Below are 24,847 nucleotides of genomic sequence, written 5' to 3' on the forward strand. Positions count from 1 at the left end.
CCAACTGTAAGCTCAAAAGGTAGGAGTCAGCAAAAAAAAAAAGTAAAAGAAAAAAATTCTGTTTATTTTGGGACAAGTCTCAGGACAATAAATTGTGAGTTCACACCTTGCCTTTTCCAGACATCAGCCTGTACCACAGCTGGTTCAGACAGACAGCTATTCCCCAATCTCATCATGTACAACGCCAGCAGCTCTGAGAGCCAAAGAGGGCAGGCAGTTTAATTAAAGAAGGCTTGCAGACAGCCACTTGCCCAGAGAGACTCAAACAGCTGCACAGAAAAACTTTCTAACACTTGGAACTGTACAAACGTGAAGTAGACTGTCTTGGGAGATAGTAACAATAACCATGACTGTCATTCTGAGAGTTTTCAAGCACTTGACATTACTAATCTCATTTGATCCTCACAAATGCCCGATGAGGTGCTCTAGATTTTATCCTCCACAGAAAGGACTGTTTCTGTTTGTTTCTTGGGATATTTTTTTTCCTTTTCTTTGTATCATCAGTGCTTAGCACAGTATCTGGCACATAGCGTCCCATTTGTTGACAGGAACAATTTTAAGGTGATTGGGTTTTCATTTTGGCTGTATAGTTCCTGTTCTCAGCTGTAGTCATCTCCTAAAGGCCAGAAGGTGGCCGTTCTTTCTTAAAAATTAAATTTATTTATTTTTGATGCACAAAACCAAAACCCTTGTAACAAATATATAGAATTAAGCAAAACAGATCCCTGCATTGGCCATGTCTGAAAATAGATTTCTCTTTCTGCACCTCAAGGCTTTCACCTCTGTGTCAAGAAGTGGATAGCATACTTCTTTACCAGGGACCCTACTGTCTCGATCAGAGTACAAGCTCTAGAATTCCTTCCAAGCCGAAAAAAACCTTTATTATATAGGTCCAGTGAAAGACTATATCATTTAATCTTTCAGTGTCCTAAGCATTTTTATGACTACATCTTTTTAAAAATGCCTTCCATTCCATCTTAGAATCAATACTATGTTTTGGTTTCAAGAAGAGTGGTAAGGGCTAGGCAATGGGGGTTAAGTGACTTGTCCAGGATCACACAGCTGAGAAGTGTCTGAGGGCAAATTTGAACCCAGAATGTCCTGTCTCTAAGCCTGACTCTATCCACTGAGTCACCTAGCTAGCTGCCCCCATGACTATGCTTTTCAAGTAAGGTGCCAGCCTGCACTGGTCAAAGGAGTTTATTTAATTGGGAATTTTCTGTATCAGCTAAATAGCCACCAATCTCATGAAAAGTCTCACCAGCCCAGGCATAAACATCTTCCTTGATACTGATAACCAATAGAGCTCTGAAAAGAGTTATCTCACAGATTTAGAGCTGAAAGGGGCCGTGGAGCATCATCAAGGTTAACCCTATCATTGTTCATGAGGAAATGGAGACTGGTATAGGTAAAGTGGATTGCACAGGTTCTTATAAGTATTGAGTAGAAGACTTGAGATTTGAAGCCTGGTCCTCTCTTTCCATCACACCATGTGTGCTCACATCTGTTATGGACTCTTGAATGGTTTTAACATTTGCAGATTTGTTTGTTGATTTTTTGAAAGCTGACTCAATGGAACAACAAAAGTTGGAGGGAGATATTGCATTTTTGAAGAACATTCCTCAGTCACAGAATTGTAAAGATATGATCTACAGTGGAAATCATTTACAAACTTCTGTCTTTTTCTTGATTATATTTTCATCAAGGATACCCTCTAGCAGGCATGCATAGACCATTTTCATAGAAAAAGACTTGAAGAAAACAGAAAATAGATATTTGAGACATTTCTGTTGCTTTTCTGCCTGTTTGTTTGTTAAAAAAACACTGTCTGCAATATTTCCCATTGTTTGGAATTCTCTCTTTAAATTCTGTTAAAACATTTTGTCTGGATCTCCCTATTGCTATTCCATTATTTATCATACTAATTTACACACATAGCACATCCTTCTGTTATATAGTAATGACTGATAGCACAGAATTTGCTGTTTTTCATTGTCACATTTCCAGAGCTTCTCCCAGAGGTATTAAGCTTTTTTTGTCTCTCTCTTCTTTCTGTCTCTCTTTGTCTGTCCCTGTCGTTGTCTTTCCTCTTGTTCTGTCCTTTGGGGTCCTTTCCTGGTGAACAGCCATGCAAAGGCAGTTTTTTCTCTTCCTCTCTCCCTCTCTGTCTCTCCTTCCAAAACTCTGTTCTTCCTTCCTTCTTTCTTCTCCCTCTTCTTCTTTTTTCTCTTTCTTTTTCACCTCTTCCTTTCTCTTCTTCCTTCTCTTTACTTTTTTCTCTTCATCTTCTCTTCTTTCTTCATCTCTTCCTCCTTTCTTCCTCTTCTTTCTCACTTTCCACTCTCTCCCTTCTATTTTTCATTTCCCCTCTCTTTCCTCCACCAACCTCTCTTCTATTTTCTCCCTTTCTCTGTCTCCCTCTCTCTCCTCCTTACCCATCCCCCTTCTTCTTGCTCTTCCTCTCCTCAATGCTTTTCTGATGGCTATGTGGGAGGCCCAGCTGTCCCCAGGATAGGTACAAATTAGGATAGGTACTGATTGGGAATCCAGTCCTATCCTCTGCAGAAAAGCCTGCACATCTGTCTCCTTCAGGTTATTATTAAGAGTTACAGCCTCAATTTATCAGGATGATATTTTGTGGATTTGCATGTGAATTCCTGAACTGGAAATTTTCTTCAAAGTCCATGTGCTTGATAGCACCCATTATATATTCCTTTTTCTCTCTCTTGAGAAAAATTATCAATTTGTTCAGTTGGGTTTAGCCAGCCAAGCATCCAAGCATTCTACCATCCACTGTCAAACAGATCTCCAGACAAGAAGGGAAGGGGAAAGGAAGGTCAATTGTACTTCAGTCTGATGTCCATTCTCAAAGAAATGTCTTTAGAAATCTGATGGAGTTGGGGCAGATAGGTGGCTCAGTGAATAGAGAGTTGGTTTTACAGACAGCAAGTCCTAGATTCAAATCTGGTCTCAGATACTTCCTAGCTATGTGACCCTGGGCAAGTCACAACCCCTATGACCCAGCCCTATCCGCTCTTCTGCCTTGGAACCAATATACAGTATTGATTCTAAGATTCAAGGTAAGGATTAAAAAAAATAAATCTAAGGGAGAAAGTGGGCATTAAGTTTTAGAAAGACTATTGTTTTTAGTATCTTGGTATAGCAAGACTGATGGATGGACACCCTAAGTGCTACACCGGCACCTAGGAAATAGCAAAATTCAGCATTTTGAATGGTTACTCTAGAAAAAAATGATTTGAAGGAAAACATAGGCAAGAATGGCACATGGTGAGAAGGCTGAAATATGTGCCATGTGCTCAGTCTTGACTGACACCAAGGAAGCCCCAGATGGTAGGGACCTTGAATGCCAAGCAAAAGAATATGTGCATTACTGAGGAATCCATGGAAGTGAGCAGAGGGATTATATGATCTGATGAATATGTATGGAAGATCATTCAGGCAACTAAGTGTAGCAGTGAAGAGAGTCTGGAGTTAGAATGACCTGAGTGCAAATCCAGCCTAAGTCACTCACTAGCTCAGGAACCTGGACAAGTCCTTTCACTTCACTCTGCCTCAGTTTTCTGATCTGTAAAAATGGAGATGATCAAAATACCACTTACTGCCTGGGGCTGTTGAGAGGATAAATTGAAATATTTTATAGTGTACTACAAACCTCCAAAGTGCTCAAAAAATGCTAGCTCTTGTTATAGTGGTTATTTGGAGTCAGTTGGAGGGGCAAGAAAGTCGAGAGACCTGGGAGGAGCCTCTGTCAACAGTCCAGGTAGGCAGTTAATGGGGGCTTGTATTGGGGATGAGGAGGCAGGGCTACCACTGGTAGAGAGAAGACAGGTTCAAGAGATGAGTTAGACATGTGATGGATTGAGAGTAGTTGGTAACTGATTGGATATGAGAGGTGAAAGTAAAGGTGTGTGTAGGGGGATTCAAGATAATTCCACAAGAAAATCCCAAGCTTTTGAACATGGCAGACTTGTTGGAAGGCAAGAGTGAAGTCAAAAGAAACAAATTCAGGGAGGATCTAGTGAGAGTGGCTTTGAATGGGATGACTCAGAGATGTAGATGCCATCACATAAGTGGTGAATTCTTACTCATTAACCCAATCCCGTACATGGCTGATGGCAGAATTCTAGTGGTACTTTTCCTCTGGGCAAGATGTCCAGATTAAAGGGTCCATGACTGGCATCTGGGTCTCAGACCATCCCAGAGAAATGCCAGAGGAGTTACTGAAGTCACCAAATGAATGAGTGGGTGGCCACCTCTCCATAGGATCCCAAGAAAGGCAAGGTAAACCAGTCAAAAGCAAACCACTTGGGGCCACTTTTCTAAGTGATGGATGGAGTGCTGATACTTCCAGGCAGCAACTAATTCCTTCTCTTAGAACAAAAGTCTCAAAATTATCTCAACAGTCTTTTGCATCTCGACCCTGTGCTAATCTTATTAAGAGAGAGGTTACCCTGCTCTTTGTTGTTGAACAGTACATTAATGAGATCTCCCTGAAATAATCCCATCTCTAATGTGCGGGCAAAATTACATTTTCCAGTGTAATTGTTGTGTCAGTTGAGTGCTCAAACTTCAATATTAATTGCTTCGTTTGGGAAGGCAGTGGCAACTTGTTGGTTTGTCAGGCATCTGGAAGATTGAGAGAAAGCTCACGTATTAAAGTCTATGTACACAAACACCCAGACAATCACAGCACAGTTTAGAGAAGAAGGTCATTTGTCTATGGAATGACTTGTGACAGAGACACACAGAGAGAGAGACAGAGACAGAGATAGAGAAAAGGAGAGAGAGAGACAGAGAAAAGGAAAGAGACAGAGAGAGAGACAGACAGAGAGAGAGAGAGAGAGACAGAGAGACAGAGAGAGAGAGAGAGAGAGAGAGAGAGACAGACAGAGAGACAGAGAGAGAGACAGAGAGAGACAGAGAGAGAGACAGAGAGAGACAGAGAGAGACAGAGACAGAGACAGAGAGACAGAGACAGAGAAACTGGTTCCCTTCACTAGAGTGCTTCTAAATAAATCTTGTATTGATTCTTTTTTCTTTAAAATTACAGCACTCGTATTTCCAGTGACTCCCTTCCCAGCCTCCTTCTCCATGACCCTGCAGTATAGTAAGTAAGTGAAGCCAAGTGTGTTGGAAAAGAGTGTGCCTCATTTGGCACCAAGAGTCCACCATTTTCTCTGCCTTACCCTCTGTCTTAGAATTGATACCAAGTATTAGTTTCAAGGCAGAAGGGCAGTAAAGGTTAGGCAACTCAGGTTAAGTGACTTGCCCAGGGTCACACATTTAGGAAGGGTCTGTGATAAGATTTGAACCCACGGCTTGGCTTGGTGCTTCTCAATGCTAGCTCAAGGAGGGAGGCAACTCTTTCTTTGTTCTCTTGAATCCAGAGCCAATCCCTTAGTAATAAGGACTAGACTTGTGACTTTCCTATGATAAAGAACTTCCAGATGAGGCAACTCCCTTACCTATGCAGGCAGGCATTTTCTCTATAATTTATGGTTTTCGATTGCTCAGAGTCCAGAAGGGTAAATGACTTGACCAGGGTCACACAGCAAAATGTTATCAGAGCCATAATCTGAAACTTGATCTTCCTAGCTCCAAAGACAGTTCTGGGTGCCCTGTGTCCCACCTCTCTCCTTGAACATCACAGCTGCATAATAGCTTGTTAATGAAGCAGAGGGAAGGGAGAAGAACCAAGAAAACAATTCATAGTATAGCAAAACAAACAATTTTGAAAGACTCAAGGATGACAGCTGCATTTATAGTGTACTTTAAGGTTGTCAAAGTGTTTTCCATATATTATCACATTGGATCCTCACAACAATCCTGGGAGGCAGGTGGTGTTATTATTGGGGAAACTGAGGTTGGTGGATCTCTGGAGCCTGGGAGGTCTGAGCTGTAGCTAGGCTTGTCCTATCCTAGACCAGGTATCACTCCTTAGAACCCTCTACTCTAGGAGCTAAAAGACTTCTGCTTACCTGTGTTTTGGACAAATGAGGATTGAAGTGAATTTATCTGGAAAGTTCCCTCAGTAGGACATGTCAAAAATGTATAATCTGGGAGGGGCTGTGTGGGAGGGAGGGCACAGAACCTCAGAAAACAATGGTGAAGAATTGCATCGACATGTAATCTAGAAATGAAATAAAAAAACTTATAAATTAAAAATTAAATCAAAAACCCCATACATTTGTTCTCCAGGTCGAACCTGTTTTGACAACTGTAGTGAGACTGACAGACTTCATTAGCATGGCATGGTTCCTGATACTATCAATGTCTTGATTTAGCAATTTACCCAACCACTCAACGCTTCATGGATCTATCAGTGTTCTCAGTGTGAGTACTTCCTTTATCGGTCAACTCCATAATTAAATAACTGGTCTTCCAGAGAGGCTTTGGATAAAGAAAAAAAAAATCTATTCCTCTGTGACAAACCTAGGGATGAGCCCCTGAACGCTAAGTGATCTGGTCCTTGGACAACAGACTCATGGGCCATCACAAGGTCTGTACCTGAAGCCATTACCCAGTCAGGTGGAGTGAACATAGGCAGGCAGTCTTTAAGATCCAGGGCTTCCCCCTGCCATGACAGGGCACCAGAAGACTGCATTCCATGCCTAACTTTACACACACATTACCATTAAATCAGAAAATTTCCATTATTCCTTCCATTGTAATTTTTGAAGGTTTCCTTGTATATTTAGGAGTGATTTCATTATGCTACTGGTTTATTTCCTCCTCCCTAAGCACTCATACCCAAATTTACAATGAAAATCCATGAGAAAATAATATTCTACATCTGGTATTCATTTCTGCGAGTCAGAAACCCATATTTTTTGTATAGAAGCAAATCAGGAAGTATTTACTATTTACTTTGTGCTTAACATCCCGCTAGACACTATATCGCCCTCTACTCTTTTTCTTTCATCCCTTTTTTCTCTCCTCTCTTCTCCTCTCCTTCCTTCCCTTCTTTTCTCCTTTCCTCTTCTCCCTTTTCTTTCCCTTCTCTTTTCCTCTCCTCTCCTTTCTTCTTTTCTCTTCTCCTCTCCTCCACTCTCCTCTCTTCTCTCTCCTCTCCTCTCCTCTCTTCCCCTTTCCTCCCTTCTCGTTTTCTCTCCTCTGGCAACTTGGTGGGGAAAGGGGGGTGGCATGCTGGACCTCCTGTGACTGGGTCAGAGGATGGATGCTGGCTAAAAAGGCTGAATCATCTTGTTCCCTGCATCTCTTCTCCCTTCTTGTTCAAGAGTCACCTCAACCAGATGTATTTCCTGAAAGAGGGGCCAAGGTTGGATGGGACCAGTCCTTTGTTGTCAATGATCAGAACTCCCCAACTGGAGGAGGGGGCCACCCTCTCTGGCAGCATCTCTGCTCTGTCTTCGTCTGCCCTGCTTGCCAGTAATTGCTGAGCTTCCCCTCCTGCTCCAATTATCCCCCCACCCCCAGTTAATTATCAGTTCTGGAATTAAGCGGCTTGCCTCTCCTGTTGTTGTCATGGCAACCAACTGGCCTGGACCTGCCACTGGGTGAACAGCAGCACTTTGCGACTGAGGCACGGTGGCGTGGCTGGGATGCCAAAAGTAAGGGCAGAGGCCATGTTTATGTGTCTGGGGAAGAGAATTCCTCCCTGGCTTACCTGCCAGCACACCTTGGGATGGGTTTTACATAACAAACCACCAGAAAAGAAACCAAAAACACAGAAGGAAGTCAGCCAGAAAATCCTCCTGTTTCCCCATAAAAATTCTGGTTAGTGTCAGATCAGGGCTGCTAGTCACCTCCAGGAGCCTCACTTGCCACCTGCTCAGGGCTGAACCTGGTAAATATGGATCTTCAGCAGCGGGATGCTTCTCCCAATTCATTACACAAGCATGTAATTAGGAAGCATCTATGACACAGGTTCTGCCCTCAATAAGCTTTCTCTCTCCGGAGCTGAAGGAATACATGATGTAAGGAATTTGAGGATTGGGAAGCACCTCAGTGGCCATCTAGCCCAACCTTTCCCATGAAAGGACTGCTCATTGTCACATACCTGACAAGTGATCATCCTGATTCTTCTTGAATACCCTTAAGGAATGGGGAACTCACTACTTCTTTAAAAAACAAAATAAAACAATGAATCCTTATTTTCTGTCTTAGAATTGATATTGAGTACGATTCTAAGGCATAATAACAGTAAGGGCTAGGCAGTTAGGGTTAAGTGACTTGCCCAGGGTCATACAGCTAGGAAGTGGGCACTCCTGTCTCTAGTCTGGGGCTCCAATGGACCTCTTGAGGCAGTCTATTCAACTTTCAAACAACTCTAATTGTTACAAGTTTTTCCTCCTATCAAGCCTCAATTTACCCCTCTGAAACTTCTACCCTCTTATTCATTCCTGGTTCTTCTTTCTATTGTCAAACATGATAAGTCTAACCTTCTCCTTCTCAAGGCATGAAAGTCCTTCAGATATTTAAACATGGCTCCTTCTGTGTCTTCTCTAGGCTAAACAATGCCCATGAACTCAAGGCTCTTCACTGTTTTGGATATCCTCCCAAGGAAAATACAAAGTACCTTGGGATGGGGGTGGGGTGGAGAGCAGAGGTGGGAGCACTAATAACTGGGGGAGGGGGCACCTAGGTGGTTCAGTGGATAGAAAACCAGGCCTAGAGATGAGGGTCCTAGATTCCAATATGGCCTCAGGCATGCTAGTTGCAAGACCCTGGGCATCATTTAACCCCCATTGCCTATCCTCTACTGCTCTTCTGTCTTGGAACCAATACCCAGGATTGAGTCTTAAGAAACAAGGTAAGAGTTTAAAAAATAACTGGGCCAGGAGGGGAGTGTAAGAGAGGTATCAGGAAAGGCTTCTAGGAAGGGTTGACAACTAAATTGATTCTCCAACAAACTAGTCCCTGGAAATCAGAGATGAGGACCTGGAACATCTAGCCATTGCCCATTACTGAAAGCTCCCCTGAGTTAGCAGTATTGATTCTTTGTTCTGTGCCCAGACCTTGCACATAGTAGGTGCTTACTAAATATCTGATGATTGGTATAAGGGCAATTGTTGGGAAAGGAGAGTTTGTGAGGATCATAGGATCAAGTTAAAGTTGGCTCACTTTCCAGATGAAGGTCCAGAGTCCAAAATCACCCAGCTTGTAGGAAACAAAAGCTAGAACTTCAATCCAGTTTTGCTCTTTGGGTGACATTCTGCCAGGCACTTCATTCCCCTGGGACTCAGTTTCTTCATCTGCCAAATGAGTGTGTTGGCCCAAATAGTCTCTAAGTTTCCCTCCCACTCTAGAGTTTGATCCCAAGATGGATCCTCCCCTAAACCAAGACCCAACAGAACCAGGAGTTCTGTTGAAGTAGGCATCTCTGGACAAAGTGACGAGGAGGAACACCATGAGGCTGACGATCCCTGGACTCCGCTCTTGGCCAAAGCTTGTCTGGCCTTGGTGGGGAGAAAGGCTTGCCCGAGTGAGTGATCCGTGGCCAGAGAATTCATCTCAGCTGTCCAAGCCCAGTCTGAAAGAAGCCCAGTTGAACTGGCCAGAGTGGATGTGGGCTTAGGACAGTCGCCTGTGCCAACTGAGAAATAAATCTAATTACTCTCAGTGTGTCCCCTCTTAGTCCAAAGTCTGTTTCTCCTCAATGCTTCATCTTACGTCCCTTTAAAAGGAGAGATGGAAGGGAGACATGGTCCTGTTTATGAATGAACTGGTTTGTGTTTCTCTTGAGAACTCTGCCTGGGAAAGGGGTTGGTCTCTCCTGAGAAACTGTAACCCAGGCATTCATTGTAGCTGGGCTTTAGGACAGTTCTGTGACCTCCAAACATTTACACCGAATTGGTCTTGTGCTAATTCAAAGCATGAACATCTCTCCACCTTCTTTCCACTCTCCAGTATTGGCAACTGCTTGATCACATGGGTCAATGGGGATATGATTGGGGATGGAGACTCTAGACGATCACCCTGGTGCAAATATCAACAATATGGAAATAGGTCTTGATCAATGACACATGTAAATCGCAGTGGAACTGCTCATTGGCTATGGGAGGGGGGTGGGAGGAGGGGAGGGAAAGAACATGAATCACATAACCATGGAAAAATCTTATAAATTAATTAATTAAATAAACCTTTTTTAAAAAGTAAAAAAAAGAGGCACACATTGGTAAGTAGTTTAGTGGATTGAGAGTCAAGACTAAAGAAAAAGGAGATCCTGGGTTCAAATTTTGTCTCAGACATGTCCGAGTTGTATGACCTTGGGTAAGTCACTTAACCCCCATTGTCTAGCCCTTATCACTCTTCTTCCCTGGAACTGATATATAATATAGCTATTCTTCCTTGGAACCAATATACAATCTTGGTAGTCTAAAATGGAAGGTAAAAGTTTTTTTTTTTTAAAGCCATTATTTCTAGCTCTGGGTACCTACGTGGCATAGTGGATAGAGTGATGGGTCTGGTTCATAAGTTCAAATCTGGCCTTTGACACTAGCTATATGCTCCTGAGCAAGTCACTGAACCCTGTTGGCCTCGGTTTCTTCATCTGTCAAATGAGTTAGAGAAGGAAATGACAAACTATTCTAATATCTTTACCAAGAAAACCCTAAGTGGGGTCATGAAAAGTTAGATAAGACTCAAAACAACCACATTGTTAGCTCCCTGGTCCTATTGTTTTGAGGCCAGCAGAGGTGGCAAAACAAATGAGCAGGTGTCCCTTGGCACCTCCTGCAGATCTCCGAACAGGAGAGCAGGGCTTTCCTGGCAAATGGGGCTTGCAAGGGAGAGAAAAGACCCTTGAAAGCTTAGTGGGGAAATGGAATCATTGACCTTTGGGCTGCCTCTCAATGATGGGAAGGGAGCGGGTGCTGGAAATGCCAACAAGTTCTTCTAAGAATGAAAAAGAGATGAGCAATACATTTTGACATAACCAATAATTGGGCTTCATGGCCAGAACAGTGGGCACATGACCAAGGACATCAGACTCAGGTTATTTTATGAAAGATGACATATCAGAAATGAAAATGAAGAAGGAGGGGGCTGCCCAGACTCCATCACTCTCCCTTCCTATTGGGGGAAGCATCTGGGAAAGGGAACAGCACAGAAGAGGATTCAATCTCATCCTTCCCAGATTGGTCCAGGCCCCACTCTGGGGCAGCTTCTTGGTTTCTGGTCTGTTTGCCTTGCAACCTCTTTTCCCTCTTTTCTTGCATTTCCACATTTTAGAAGCACAAAACTGCCACAAGCCTTAAAGAAGGAAAACACCCATGGCTTGGGAATGCTCATTAGTCAATGCGGAGGTCCTTTCAGAACATGGAATTGTCCTCCATATTGTTTTTCACACCCAAGCCATCATATTTGGAAACAATTAAGTGGGACAGTGGAGAGAGCGGTGGACTCAGAGTCCAAAAGTCCTGAGTGTGAATCTTACTTCAGATACTAGTCTCTGAACCTCTCTCGGTTTTCCTGTATGTAAAATGGGGATAATAACAGCACCTCTCTCTCAGGGTGGTGGAGTGAGGATCAGACTGAGCCAGCAGCATTAGAAAAGTGTTTTGCAAACCTTAAAGCTTCTTTCTATAAATGACAACTTTCCTTATGTTTAAAGTATGAATCCAACAAGATCAAAACTGCCCTTTGGTAGTTGATGACCTCCCCCATTAGGATGTACACTCCTGGAGGAAAGTCTGTTTCAGTTTTCTCTTTGTAAGCCCATAATAGGTACTCAATAAATGCATGCTGTTTGATTTGTATACAAGGGAAATGGAATGTGATTACATTCGAAGAAACAACAAATAATGAAGAGATGTGAACTGATTTAGAGCAAGGAAAGCAGAGCCAGGAGAATAAGACACAGTGATTATAATCAGGGAAAAGAGTACACTGAAAGGCAGTTGAATTTTTTGAATTGTAATGAGCAATCTTGGACCTGGAGACCTGAGAAGAAGACTTTCCTCCCTCCTCTCAGGAGAGAGGTGGGGGACCACAGATGCAGAATGTGGGATCCACTGTCTCTCAGTCCCCTTTGCTTCAATGTTTTTCTTCATTGCCAGAAAGGTAAAATTGCAGTAGGGAAATGGTATAGTCAATCAACGAGATTTTATTAAATACTCACTATGTGACTGGGGAAGCTAGATAGTGCAATGGATAAAATGGGCTTGGAGTCAGGAATGTTTGAGTTCAAATTCAACCTTAGATACTTGCTAGCTCTGTGACCTTGGACAAGTCATTTAACTCGGTTTTCCTTAGTTTCCTCATCTGTCAAATGAGCTGGAGAAGGAAATTGCAAACTATCTACTATCTCTGCCAAGAAAACTTCAAGAGGAGTCATAAAGAGTCAGACATGACTGAAATGAATAAACAATAAAATGTGACTAGTAGTGTGCTAAACACAGTAGTAATAATAATAGCAGCTAACATTTGACAAGTAGTGTGCTAAATATTGTAGTAATAATAATAGCTAATATTTATATAGCCCTTTAAAGTTGGAAAAGAGCAAACTCATTTGATCCCTGAGAGGTGCTATTATTCATTTTTAATTATTAATTACATTAATTCATTCATTGATTCAATAAATAATTCATTTTACAAATGAGTAAACAGACAAATAGAGTATAAATGACTTTCCCAAAGTCACACAGCTAGTAAATGCGTGAGGGAGGATTTGAAATCAAATTTGAGGCTCTGCCCACTGTACCACCTGGCTACCCCAAATAAAAGTTTAAACACAGCAACAAAAATTAGAATAAAGTCTATTTGAGGGAAAGATGGCTACAAAAGGCATTTTGCTCCCTAGAAGAGAAGCTAATGTTCCCAGCAAAAGAAGAAACCCAGGAAGAAACTACTTCCATTGTAGTAATTCATGATCCTTGACTATTTAAAGCCCAGGGGAATCTGCTCTTCACATCTGTAAAGATGGGGAATGGAGGAAGGAGAATGGCTTGTCCTCTGCTATTTGGCCAGGGAAGTTAGAGAATGGGAGTATCTGACTTCAGCCCCCATCCTCTACCAATGGGATAAGTCACTGAATCTTGTTGGCCTCAGTTTCCTCATCTTTCAAATGAATTGGAAAAGGAAATGACAAACCATTATACCAATGGAGGGGTACAGAATGAAGGCTCTCAACACAGTCCCTCTTAGAGAGGGGGCAAAGAAATAGTATTTCACCCATTGGTGATAACCCTGATTATGTCTGACGTCAAAAAGGACCACTCTCCACACAGAACTTTAAGGAATAGTTTTGCTTAGATAGAAGGGGAGAAAGTTGATTCCCAGAGAAATAAGACATGAATTGGCCCATGCCATAGTCCTAATAGTTTCCATTGAGACTTTTTCTTACCCCATATTCTCTATGTCCCTGACTCCTACCTCCCTACCTATACACCAGTTTGGGTAGTCTAGACTGGATGTTCTCCCTGGTCTCTTCCAATTAGGAAGTGTCATGAATCACTTGCCACTGGATCTGGAATCAGGAAGACACGAGTTCAAGTCCTACTTAGACACTATTAGTTGTTTAATCTTGCCTCAGTCTCCTCATTTGTGAAATGGGGATAATCAAAGCACCTACCTCCCAAGATTTTGGAGGTGGGGGAGGACAAGTAGGTGGCACAGTGGATACAGTGCCAGGCCTGGAGTCAGGAAGACTCATCTTTCTGAGTCCAAATCTGGATTCAGGTACTTATTAGCAATGTGGCTCTCCCTGGGCAAGTCACTGAACCCAGTTTGTCTCAGTTTCTTAATCTATAAAATGAGCTGGAGAAGAAAATGGCAAATAATTCCAGTATTTTTGCCAAGAAAATCCCAAATGGGATCATGAGGAGTTGAACATGACTAAAATGTGACCCAGGACTTTCCTAGAAGCCTTAAAGCTTTGGAGAAGGCTGGAAAGATGCTGAAGAAATAACTTTTGATCATTTTGTTTTCAGCTGACCTTTGGCAACTGGACCATACCCCTTGGTACCACCTGTCATCTATTCCAGCTGGACAGCGCCAGAGGGCTTACTTGGCTGTGAGATCAGCTTCTTTGGCTTTCTAGACAAGAAATCCTCAATGCTATGAGGATCCAATAAGCCACTTATTGGATCCAGTTAAATTGGAAGCACCCAAATTCCCCACTTAGTGGAGCTGTGAATTTCTTCATCCATTCTGGAAAACAATCTGGAGTCATGTAAGCAAAGTTCCTAAAATGTTTATGCCCCTTTCCTCAGAGATTTTGCTCCTGGGCTATATCTTAAATAGCTTAGTGACGGCCAGAATAGAAAAAAACCTGGATGTATAAAAATGTTCCTGGCAGCATTATTTGTGGTAATAAAAGACTGGAAGCAAACTATGCGCCTTCATAATGGAGGACTCACATAATGGATTCCCATATCATTGTGCCTGAAGGAATGAAGAATTCAGAGAAACATGGAGAGGATTTACATTAAGTGATTCAAAGTATGAGGGCAGAATCAAGAGAATAATAGACCCAATAATGATAATGTAAGTTGAGTTCAGCAGGGAGAAATGATAAAACCATCTAATACAATGATTCAGATCAGCACCATGCTAAAAATCATGAAATCCTTCATAGATTTAACTAGAAGGCACTGAAGAGATTGAGTCCAACTTTATAGTCTTCATTTTTACATATGAGAAAACTGAGGCCCCAGAAAATTTCAGTGACTCTCCCGAGCTGACATAGTTGGACACAATCATTCTTTCTGTTCAGAAAAACATAATTTAGAAATGGAAGTGATCTTATACATCATCCAGTCAAACTCCTTCATTTTACAGATAAGGGTCTAAGACCAGTGATGGTAAAGCTTTTAGAGATGGAATGCTGGGTCCTGCCCCCACCTCCCCCCCATACTGAGTGCCATGCTCTGTCCCTCCACCCCCTGAGTTCCCCCTTACCTCAGACAAGGTAGGGAGGAAGCACTCTCATTGGGCTGCTGGGCAGAGGGGTGGGTAAAGTAAGAAATGTCCTCAGGCTCATAGAAAGGGGGAGGGGAACAGCTCCAATCCAAGTCCCTCAGGCTTTCTAACAATGAACTCTGGTGGGCAAATGTAGGCATGCTCACAGAGAGTTTGTCACATGTGCCATAGGTTTGCCATCATTGGTCTAGATGCTTAGCAAGATGGAGTAATGTGATGACTCACTTTTATCTCATTCCCCATCACTGATGAGTCAGGGAAAGAGAAAATTGCCCAAAGTCACACAAGTGAGCATCAGCGTCCAGATCTGAACCCTTTATCTAAATCCAGCATGGCTTCCCCTACACCAGGTCTCCTCTCTTTCCTAGTGGATAAACTATTGGGAATGGAAGTTGTACTTTGTTGTTGTCTTTTAATCATTTTAGTCATGTCTGACTCTTCATGACTCCATCTGGGGATTTCTTGACAGAGGCACTGGAGTGGTTTGCCATTTCCTTCTCCAGTTCATTTTACAGATAAGGAAACTGAGACAAGCAAAGTTAATAGAATTGCCACGGGACCCATAGCTAATAAATGTCTGAGGCTGGATTTGAACTCAGGAATGACTCAAGATGAAACTTCCTGACTCCAAGTCCATTGCTCTATCCACTGTACCACCTAGCTGTCCTGTACTTCTGCATAAAAAATAAAATGTATTGATAATTTTAAAAAGTTACACCTGATACCCCATGATGGCCACAGTAGTGCTCTCACCTGGGATTAACAAGCAAGAACATGAAGACAGATGTGTTTGAATACAAACTATGCTTAGCTTATGTTTGCCAGGCTTGGAAACAGTGGAGCCCCTGCCTGAATTCTCGAGCTTCAAATGGGTTCTTTCAGAAGTAAAAAACTCACTGAACACAATTAAGTTGTGACTGACACACCGCAAACATCTGAAAATCAATTATATTGGGAAGGTGGCCGACTTTGTCGCAGATAGACATTAAGGAGGGAGCGTGATCTGACTTGACTTTTCATCTGGCTCAGGTGAGAATGGGGGGAAACCCAACAAAGAAGTAAAAACCAAACATAGCTCTTGCTCTGTTCTCAGAAGATGAGACAATTGAGGGTCTCTTTATGCAGGAGGCCAACATGGATCTTGGGGAGAGAATGACAAACAGCCCTGATCTCATCCTGTCTGTTTCACAGCATCTCAGCCATTTGGCATGGCTTCCAGCTAAGCCCAGTGAAACGGAGATAATCCAGCAACCGAACAATGAATCTGCAATCACAGAAAGACAAAGGAAGCCTGGCCATCCTGCTGACTCAGTCATCCCCAGTCCCTGCAAACTAAGGCACTGACACAAAAAGAAGATAAATGCAAAACGAAGCATGCATTTTTTATGGTTCAAGAGAAAATAAACAGGTCATGCCATATGGTCCCCAAATTGGTTTTAAATGAATTATAAGCCAGGAGGTTAAAGAAAAAAAACAACTAAGGTTAGCAGAAATTATGTTCATAGGCAGCCCCATCTTGCTGAAGTCCATCACCAGTTCCACTGGCTGTTTTGTTTAAAACATTCAAAGAATTTCCCCATCTGTCCAATGAAGGATCATAAGATTAGGGGATTTCCATCTGGGAGTGACCTGAGAGGCTATGGAGTCTAAACTTCTCATTTGATAGATGAGAAAATTAAGGGCCTTGCCCTAGGTTTGCAGATCATCTTGGTCAATTGTGTCAAAATCAGATAGAAATGGGGGCTACTAAACTGTACCCCAGGATCCCTTTGGGACACAGGTTGACTTAGTTGATAAATTATTTGGTAGCTGTGTTTTATGACATTTTGTTAAATATTTCCTAATTACATTTTATTCTGGTTCTAGCCACACTGGAGATTGTTGGGCTGAATATCTCATACTTTTAATCTAGTTCATCTCTCATTTTACAGATGGAAAAACTGAGGTAAAGAGAAGTAGTTTCACTTGTCCAAGATTATAAGAAAGTAAGGAGCTTTCTTTCCTTTCCTCCTTCCCATCCTTATCTTTTTTCCTCCCTTCCTTCCTTCCTCCCTTCCTTCCTTCCTCCCTTCCTCTTTCTCTCTTTATTTCTCTCTCCCCCTCTGTTCCTCCCTCCATCCTTTCCCTCTCTTTCTTTCTCTCTCTCTTTCTCTTTTTCTCTCTTTCTTCCTTTCTTTCTTTTTCTCTCTCCCTCCTCCATCCCTCCCTTCCTTCCTTTGCCTCTTTATTTCTTCCTTTCCTTCTTTCCTTCCTTCCTTCTTTCTTTCCTTCCTTCTTTCCTTCCTTCTTTCTTTCTTTCTTTCTTTCTTTCTTTCTTTCTTTCTTTCTTTCTTTCTTTCTTTCTTTCTTTCTTTCTTTCTTTCTTTCTTTCTTTCTTTCTTTCTTTCTTTCTTTCTTTCTTTCTTTCTTTCTTTCTTTCTTTCTTTCTTTCTTTCTTTTTCTTTCTTTCTTTTTCTTTCTTTCTTTTTCTTTCTTTCTTTCTTCTTTCTCTTTCCTTCTTTTTCTTTTCCTTTACACCTTCCCATCTTCCTACCCATAGTGCCTGGAACTGAGTATTAATAAATAAATGCCTGTTGATCATTGGTTGATAACTATTTTCCTGTGAGAAAGGTACAGGGCATATTTTGAGAAAGAAGTAGAGAGGGCCAAGTGACTTGCTCAAGGTCACAGAGAAAGTCAATGACTGTTCATTAATGGAGACGAAGTTCCCAACTCCCTTTTCAGCTTCTCCATCTTCAGAACAAGCTTCTTCTTTGATCATGAAATCAGCATGGGTATGACTCACACTGATGGTAGTGGTGCTTCTTTTTTCTGAATAAGAAAGAACTTTGAAGGAAAAAAAAATTGCTCTAAAAGTCCAATATATAGCTGTTTTATTTTTTAAATGCACAGGGTGATTGAAAAAAGAAAACCACCCTGAGTATTTACAATAAAGTGGGGAAAAAAATAAAACAACCCATGCCCAAGTCATACCATTGGGTATACCTCCCTGATCCAGTTCTAAAACTTCTCTGGTTCCTTGGAGCAAAGGAGTTTTTAGGAGGGTCTGTCCCTTCCAGAATGCCCCCTCCCTTTTCACACAACTTTTTGAAGTCCCTGATGTACAACAGAGCTGCTATCCCCTCTCTTCCAATTTATATTACTTCTCAGCAGGCTTCAGCAGGAAGAGGGAGGACACAGATCTCCCAGAGAGCAAACACAGTATCTCCCATAAAGGAAGAGAGAAGACAGAAAATTGTTCCCCAAAGTGTAAATTGCTTTTCTCCCCCCTTTTAATGTTCTTAAGAGAGAAAAAAAATCACCCTGTGCTTTAAAAACACCCATTCCCCCCACCCCCTGAAAAAGATGGCTAAGCTCTGGGTAATAGCCATCCTCTGGCCCTTTGGACTTCCATGCCTTCTTGCTGAGAATCCTTTCAGTGGATGAGGTATTGTGTGTGTGGTAAGGGGGTGGGGATGAGGAGACAGTGAGATGGGGAGACAATAGACAGCTCTCTTCCTGGGGCAGAGCTAGTCTTGATGATTGCCTGGGAGTCTCATTGTGATCCCTTTGCACAACTGGAGTTTAACATGTATCACGGAGGTTTATCCTCTGTGGCACCTCAGTGAGGCAAGCAGATGGGAGAAGTATCCCTTTTTTAATGACAGACAAGAGGGTAAGAAGTGACTTGCCAAAGGGAATTCAGTCATGCAGGGAAGAAAATCCAGCTCTCCCAATTCCAGAGTAGAAGAATGGGGCCAGAGTCTCTGTTCAAGGACTAAAGATGACCTTGCTTAAAATGTCTAGAAGTGAACAGTCATAACAAAGAATTTTTGTGCCTTAAGCAAATGCTAGAGATTTCACTCAGGATTAAGGGGAGGAAAGTGAGTTCTCAGTTGGGGAATGTGCAACCTTGTCTTGTGGCGAGGAGACACAAATCCTGAGAGAGGGGCATGCGGATCTCATAGGGAGGAAGGGAGAAACAAGGTCAAGGACTCAAGGTTTTGCTCGAAGACTGAAAACCTTGTCTGCACTCTCTTGTTGCCCCTCCCTAGTTATGACTCTCCCAGAGTCTCTAACTCTCCAGTCCATCTGTAAAACCTTGGCCAAATCACTTACCATCCCTAGGCTTCATTGTCTCATCTGTAAAACAAGGAGGCTGGACTCAATGACCTCTAAGTCCTTTCCAACTCTAAATGATCTCCAGATCCTGGAATAGAGCAGGCAAGGCTTGGGCACCTTGTTTCAAACAGCTCATGGAGCCTGGGTTCAGCAAGGAGACTGCAGCTGTTAGGCAGTGTTATCTATGAAGCAGGAGAGTGGGAGGAAAAATGGCGGATTATTGGCCAGATGGCTTAGACTCAAGAGGAATTTTCCTGTGTCTCTGCTATTTCCAGGGCTGCCTCACTCCCAGTCCTTGCTCTAATATTGCCTGGCTAGAACAGAATGGATATGAGTTGGGCTGGTATTAATTACCCAAGCAGAATTAGAAAGGGAGAACAATTCCATTTCCAACTTCTCCTGCATGAAGAGAGACCTATTCATCCTCTCTGGCTCCTTCTCACCACAAACCCCAATCCAGGATTGCCAGTTATGCAGAAGCTTTTGGAATGAGACTCCTGTTGGTTTATTTGGATGGTGAATAATGAGAGAATGATGACAATCTGCCCAAAGTGTTCATTAGAAAAGACTGAGCCAAATGGTGGTTCAACACAAGCAAACTCAATTTCGACACATAGAAATTTAGAGGTTGAATGGAAAACTTGATGACTCTTCCTATATTTTCCACAGTAGCATCCTCCTTAGGTATTCATGCTGCAGCTTTCATTCTGACCTAATGTCCAACATAAGCCCTGCCAACCATCATGGATAGTTATTTGGAGAGAACAGCTTGGCATCTTGGTCACCAGTCAAATATCTTTGTGTTGCGGGTCAAAATAACACAAAGTCATGCTCCATCAGACTAGGTAGTGATAGAATCAGAGAGTCTCAGTTAGACTGGAACTCACACCTTCACGACTCCAGGCTTGGCACTCTATCTACTACTATACAATTCACTTGTTTTTGAGAGTTTTAATTGTTTAGGGAAGAGAGATGGTTCTGGACCCAGAACAAGCTGGGTTCAAGGTCTACCTGTGGAACACCTTTGCTGGGAGCAGGAAGGAGTTCAGTGGCTTGAATGTCATGCCTAGAGATAGAAAGTCCTGGTTTCAAATTTGACCTTAGTCACTTCCTAGTTGTGTGTGTCTAGGCAAGTCCCTTAACCCCCTATTGCCTAGCCCTAACTGCTCTTCTGACTTAGAATCAATACACAGTACTGATTATAAGATGGAAAGTAAGAGTTTAAAAAGAAAAGAAACATGCTATGGGACCCTGGGCAAGTCACTTAACCCATCAGAGTTCTGGAAAAGTCTCTAAAACTGTAGGATGCAGAGAAGTTACTGATCTTTATTGGTAGAGGGAGCATTCTCCCTAGGAGTTTCCCTCCAATTAAATCAGGTCCAGTTCCTAGCCCTATCTGATTATTAGGGAGTTTTTCCTAACATTATGCCAAAATTAGACTCTAATTTCTACTCATTGCTTTGGGGGCTTTATTTGTTTCTTTGTTTTTTTTTACCATAGGGACAAACAACACAACTCTAATTGTTCTACAGAAAAAGCATCCAAGTGCCAGATGAGAACCATCAAGTAGCTCCCAATTCTTCTCCTCCCCAGGCTACATAGCCACAGATCCGTGTACTGATCCTGATGTGGCAATAACTCTACGTCTCTACCAGGTTGGATAACTTCTATTTTATCTGCCTTTCCTAATCTATGATGTACAGAACTGAATGAAATACTCTGGGCAGAATATAGTGGAACCATCACTTTCCTAGGGCAAGTAGGTGGAGCCAGAGCATGGAGTTTGGAAGACTCAATTTCCTGAGTTCCAATCCAACCTCTGACACTTACTAGCTGTGTGACCCTGGGCAAGTCACTTTACCTTGTTTGTTTTTCTTATCTGGAAACTGAGCTGGAGAAGGAAATGGTAAACCATGCCAGCATCTCTGCCAAGAAAACCTCAAACAGGGTCCTGAAGAGTTGAACATGACTGAACTAAATCACTTCTCTTCCCTGATGACTCATATTGAACTTTCATTCGAGTTCAGACGAACAAATAACTCCTGATATCTCTGCCATTTTGTGTGCTTGTAATTGATTTTTGAATTCTCAATGTAAAATACATTGGACAACATTATCTTGAATTCTCCAGCTCTCAGAAGCTTCATCTTCAAACTGAAGAGGTTAGGAGTGGGTTAGCATTCTGAGACCTCAGACTATATTATACAGCAGCAGCCATCAGATCTAGGGGGTACTGGCCAAAAAATAGAAAAGTGGATCAGTGGGTAGCAGTAGATATTGGTGTATCAATAGACAAACAGTGATATGCCTGTGATAGAAAGTAAAAAAGAAACAGAAGCAATAAAAAATAGTCTAGTATTTGATAAGACAAAGATTAAAAGGGAAGGAACTCCTTTTCTAATGAGAACTACTGGGAAAACTGAAAAGACCACCATATTATCCTAATATAACAATGAACCCAAAGTGATTATGTGCCTGAATTAAAAAGGCTCATTATTTTTAAAAAAGAGGAGAAAATGATCAGTTTCATTTCACAACTATAACTAGGGAGAAAATTCTTAACCAAGCAAGAGATAGAGGAGCTTATAAAAGAAAGGATAGATTCCATAAAATCACAAGTTTTTGAATCAAATAGAAGAAATTTAAACAAAGAAGCAAAACAGTGAAGTAGAAGAATATGTACATCAAATATCACCGAGAAACACCTGATATCTAAAATATATAAGAAATGGACACATATACCCAACTCCAAGGGACATTTTCCCAAGAGACGATGTGGCCAAAGAATATGAATAAAAGAGCTGCAAACTACAAATAATATCTTGAAAACATGCTCCAAATCACTAATATGAAAAGTACAAATTAAAACAATTCTGAGGTTTCAGCTCAGACCTGTAAATAGGTAAAGATTGCAGAAGACGGGAAGAGATCATATTAGAGGAGCTGAGAAAGACAGGCACTCTAATATATAATGTTATTGGTAATTTCGTCCAGCCATTACAGATATTAGTTTTGGAATGATGAAAGAACAGGAATGAAACTGTTCATACCCTTTGACCCTGTGATCTCTTTTGCTGGAACATATACCTCCAAGGAAATCAAAGACAAAAATCCAATATGTACCCCCCAAAAAGTCATAATGACATTTTTGGTAGTACTAAAGAACTAGAACCAAAAAAATGGGTATCCATTGATTAAAGAGAGGTAGGGGAAAATATATCATGCCGTTTTAATTTAACAATTTAATTTAATTAATTTATTTATTTTTTATTTTTTATTTTTTATAATATCATATATTATTATATAATTTATTTATTATTAATTTAATTTAATTTAATCTAACAGAAAGAAATAATGAATAAAGAGGATTTATACAAACTGCCTTAAGCAGAACCAGGAAAACATACACAATGGCCACAACAAAGTAAATGAACAGATTACAAAAGGAATTTGAATTATTATTAATGGAAAAAACCAATGAAGGTCCTAGAGAAGAGAAAAGGAAGCCTTCCTTCTCCTTTATGAAAGAGAGGTGAGGGACTATAAGGATAGCATCTCATATGTATTGTCAGATAGAAGATCAGAGGGAAGTTCAGGAAGAATCCTGGGATCAGAGATCTAGGGCAGGAGGAAGGGACCTTAGAGGCCATCTAGTCCAAGCCAACTCTTCATTTGAAAAATAAGTAAATTGAGGTACAGAGGAGGTAGGGAACTTGTCTAACGTCAGATATGTAGTGTCACAGTCAGGATTTGTATCTAAGACTTCCCTTCTTCATGTTCAAACATTTCCAACCCTTCCAACTATTCCCCATATGGCATGAACTAGAGACCCTTCACTACCCTGACATACCCTTCACTACCCTGACATGCCCTTCCCTGGATGCTCACCAGCTTATGACAATACTCCTGAAATTTGATGTCCTGTCTTCCTCATGGGTTTGTGAAGCTCAAGTGAGATAAGGTGTGAGAAAATGATTTAAAAACTCTTCAAAGATACTGTGTTGACTGTGTTGTTGTTATTATTATTATTTTTAAAATAATATACCTTATGTATAATATATTAATTATATATTAATTTGGTATTAATGTTAATTAATAAATAAAATTAATATTAATAATATACAAATATAATTAATAATATAAAATAAAAACCCTTACCTTCCATCTTGGAGTCAATACTATGTATTGGCTCCAAGGCAGAAGAGTGGTAAAGGCTAGGCAATGGGGGTCAAGTGACTTGCCCAGGGTCACACAGCTGGGAAGTGTCTGAGGCCACATTTGAACCCAAGACCTCCCCATCTCTAGGCCTGGTTCTCAATCCACTGAGCTACCCAGATGCCCCCTTGTGTTATTATTTTTACATCCTCATCTTCTTCTTTCAACTTCAAGCTTTTCCATTAACCATTAGCAAATGACTTCCCCTCTCTTGGTCTCAGAAATCCTTAAGTCCAGGGGTTCTTAATCTCTCTCTCTCTCTCTTTTTTTTTATCATGGCTCTGTTGGTAGCCTAGCAAAGCCCAGAGATCCCTTCTAAAAACCATGCCTTTAAATGCCCCTAATATATATGATTAAAAAGAAAACAAATACAACCGTTAGACTATTTTTATCTTTTAAAATAGTTCACAGATGCCAGGTTAAAAACCCTTCTCTAGTCCTACCTCCTCTTTGTATGCTCAAAGACACTATGGTTCCTTCCAGCTCTAACAATTTGAGTCTCAGAGGTTTGGTGGAGTTATTATGGAAGCACAATACATTTGGTCCAAACAAAAAACCTTTGGTTTGTTAACAGCACTACTGTAGTGTCTCAGGTCCTACGTTGACTCCCTGATTTCAAATAAAATGAGTCACAAAGAAACAAGGGGATCCAGTGGCTGCAAGACCAAAACAGTAAGATCTCATGACAAAAGGACTTTAGAAATCATTTTCTCTAACTCCCCCATTTTATAGGAAACTCTTGTCTTGCCACTGGACTTCTATGACTCTGGAAGAGAGAGTGAGGCTGACGACACTGGACAACTCTGTCTCACTTAAATTGAGTTCATGCACAAGTCAAGACATCAACTTGTGATGGTATTGGTCCTCTTTGAAAAGAAGGAGAAATGACAAAATCCAACCTTGCCCATTTTGTAAGAAGAGGCTACACTCCGCAGAGATGAAATGGTTTGCTCAATATCACATGGCTAATAGGTCAAATTCAAGTCTTCTGACTCACTGCTCTATCCACCATTCCATGATGCTCCCCAAGCATCCCTAAATGCCTCCTTTTAAAGCCAGACCCACAAAGCCATAACACAGGAGCAGGCAAACATTCTTCCCCATACAACAGATTGCTTTCTAATACGACATATTGTTTCCCAATAATTAAGTGCCTATTTTTTAATCCAGCCCCACAGAGGCAGGATACAGGCTCAGGTAAGCATTTTCTCCTCTGAATAAGTCTTTTTTTCATACTTACTCAACACATTATTTTATAGGTGTAATGAGTTAGACTAAAACATGTATCAGGTCCAAAATAAAGAATATAGGCTCAGCAGCTCATTAGGGAAACAATCTACTCCCATACCCAATATAACAATGCAGAGATTAATTCCGTTCAGGCCATCAGATAAGTTAATTATAATTTAAATTTGGTGTCTGCCATACTTCACAAGGCACAGACAATGTGCAGAAAAATAGAATCAAGTTCCCCTCCTTGCCTACTTTTAAATCTGTCTTTATTTGAAGAGCATGGGGAATGGACTGATATAAGTGGGAAGGGAGATGAATTCTTAGGAAATAAGATTTTTAAAGCCCAGGCTTAGGTTGGTGATCCCATTTCTGTGCCTTTTCTAGGCTGTCCACA

General features: G+C 41.4%; 1 protein-coding gene across 1 annotated transcript in view; it reads right to left on the reverse strand.

Annotated features, from left to right (window-relative positions):
• Positions 1-24,847, reverse strand: part of TRIM44 (tripartite motif containing 44) — a 190,774-nt gene that overhangs the window by 76,279 nt on the left and 89,648 nt on the right. The window lies entirely within an intron of this gene.

Source organism: Monodelphis domestica, chromosome 6, assembly GCF_027887165.1.
Source record: "Monodelphis domestica isolate mMonDom1 chromosome 6, mMonDom1.pri, whole genome shotgun sequence".
Taxonomy (NCBI): Eukaryota; Metazoa; Chordata; class Mammalia; order Didelphimorphia; family Didelphidae; genus Monodelphis; species Monodelphis domestica.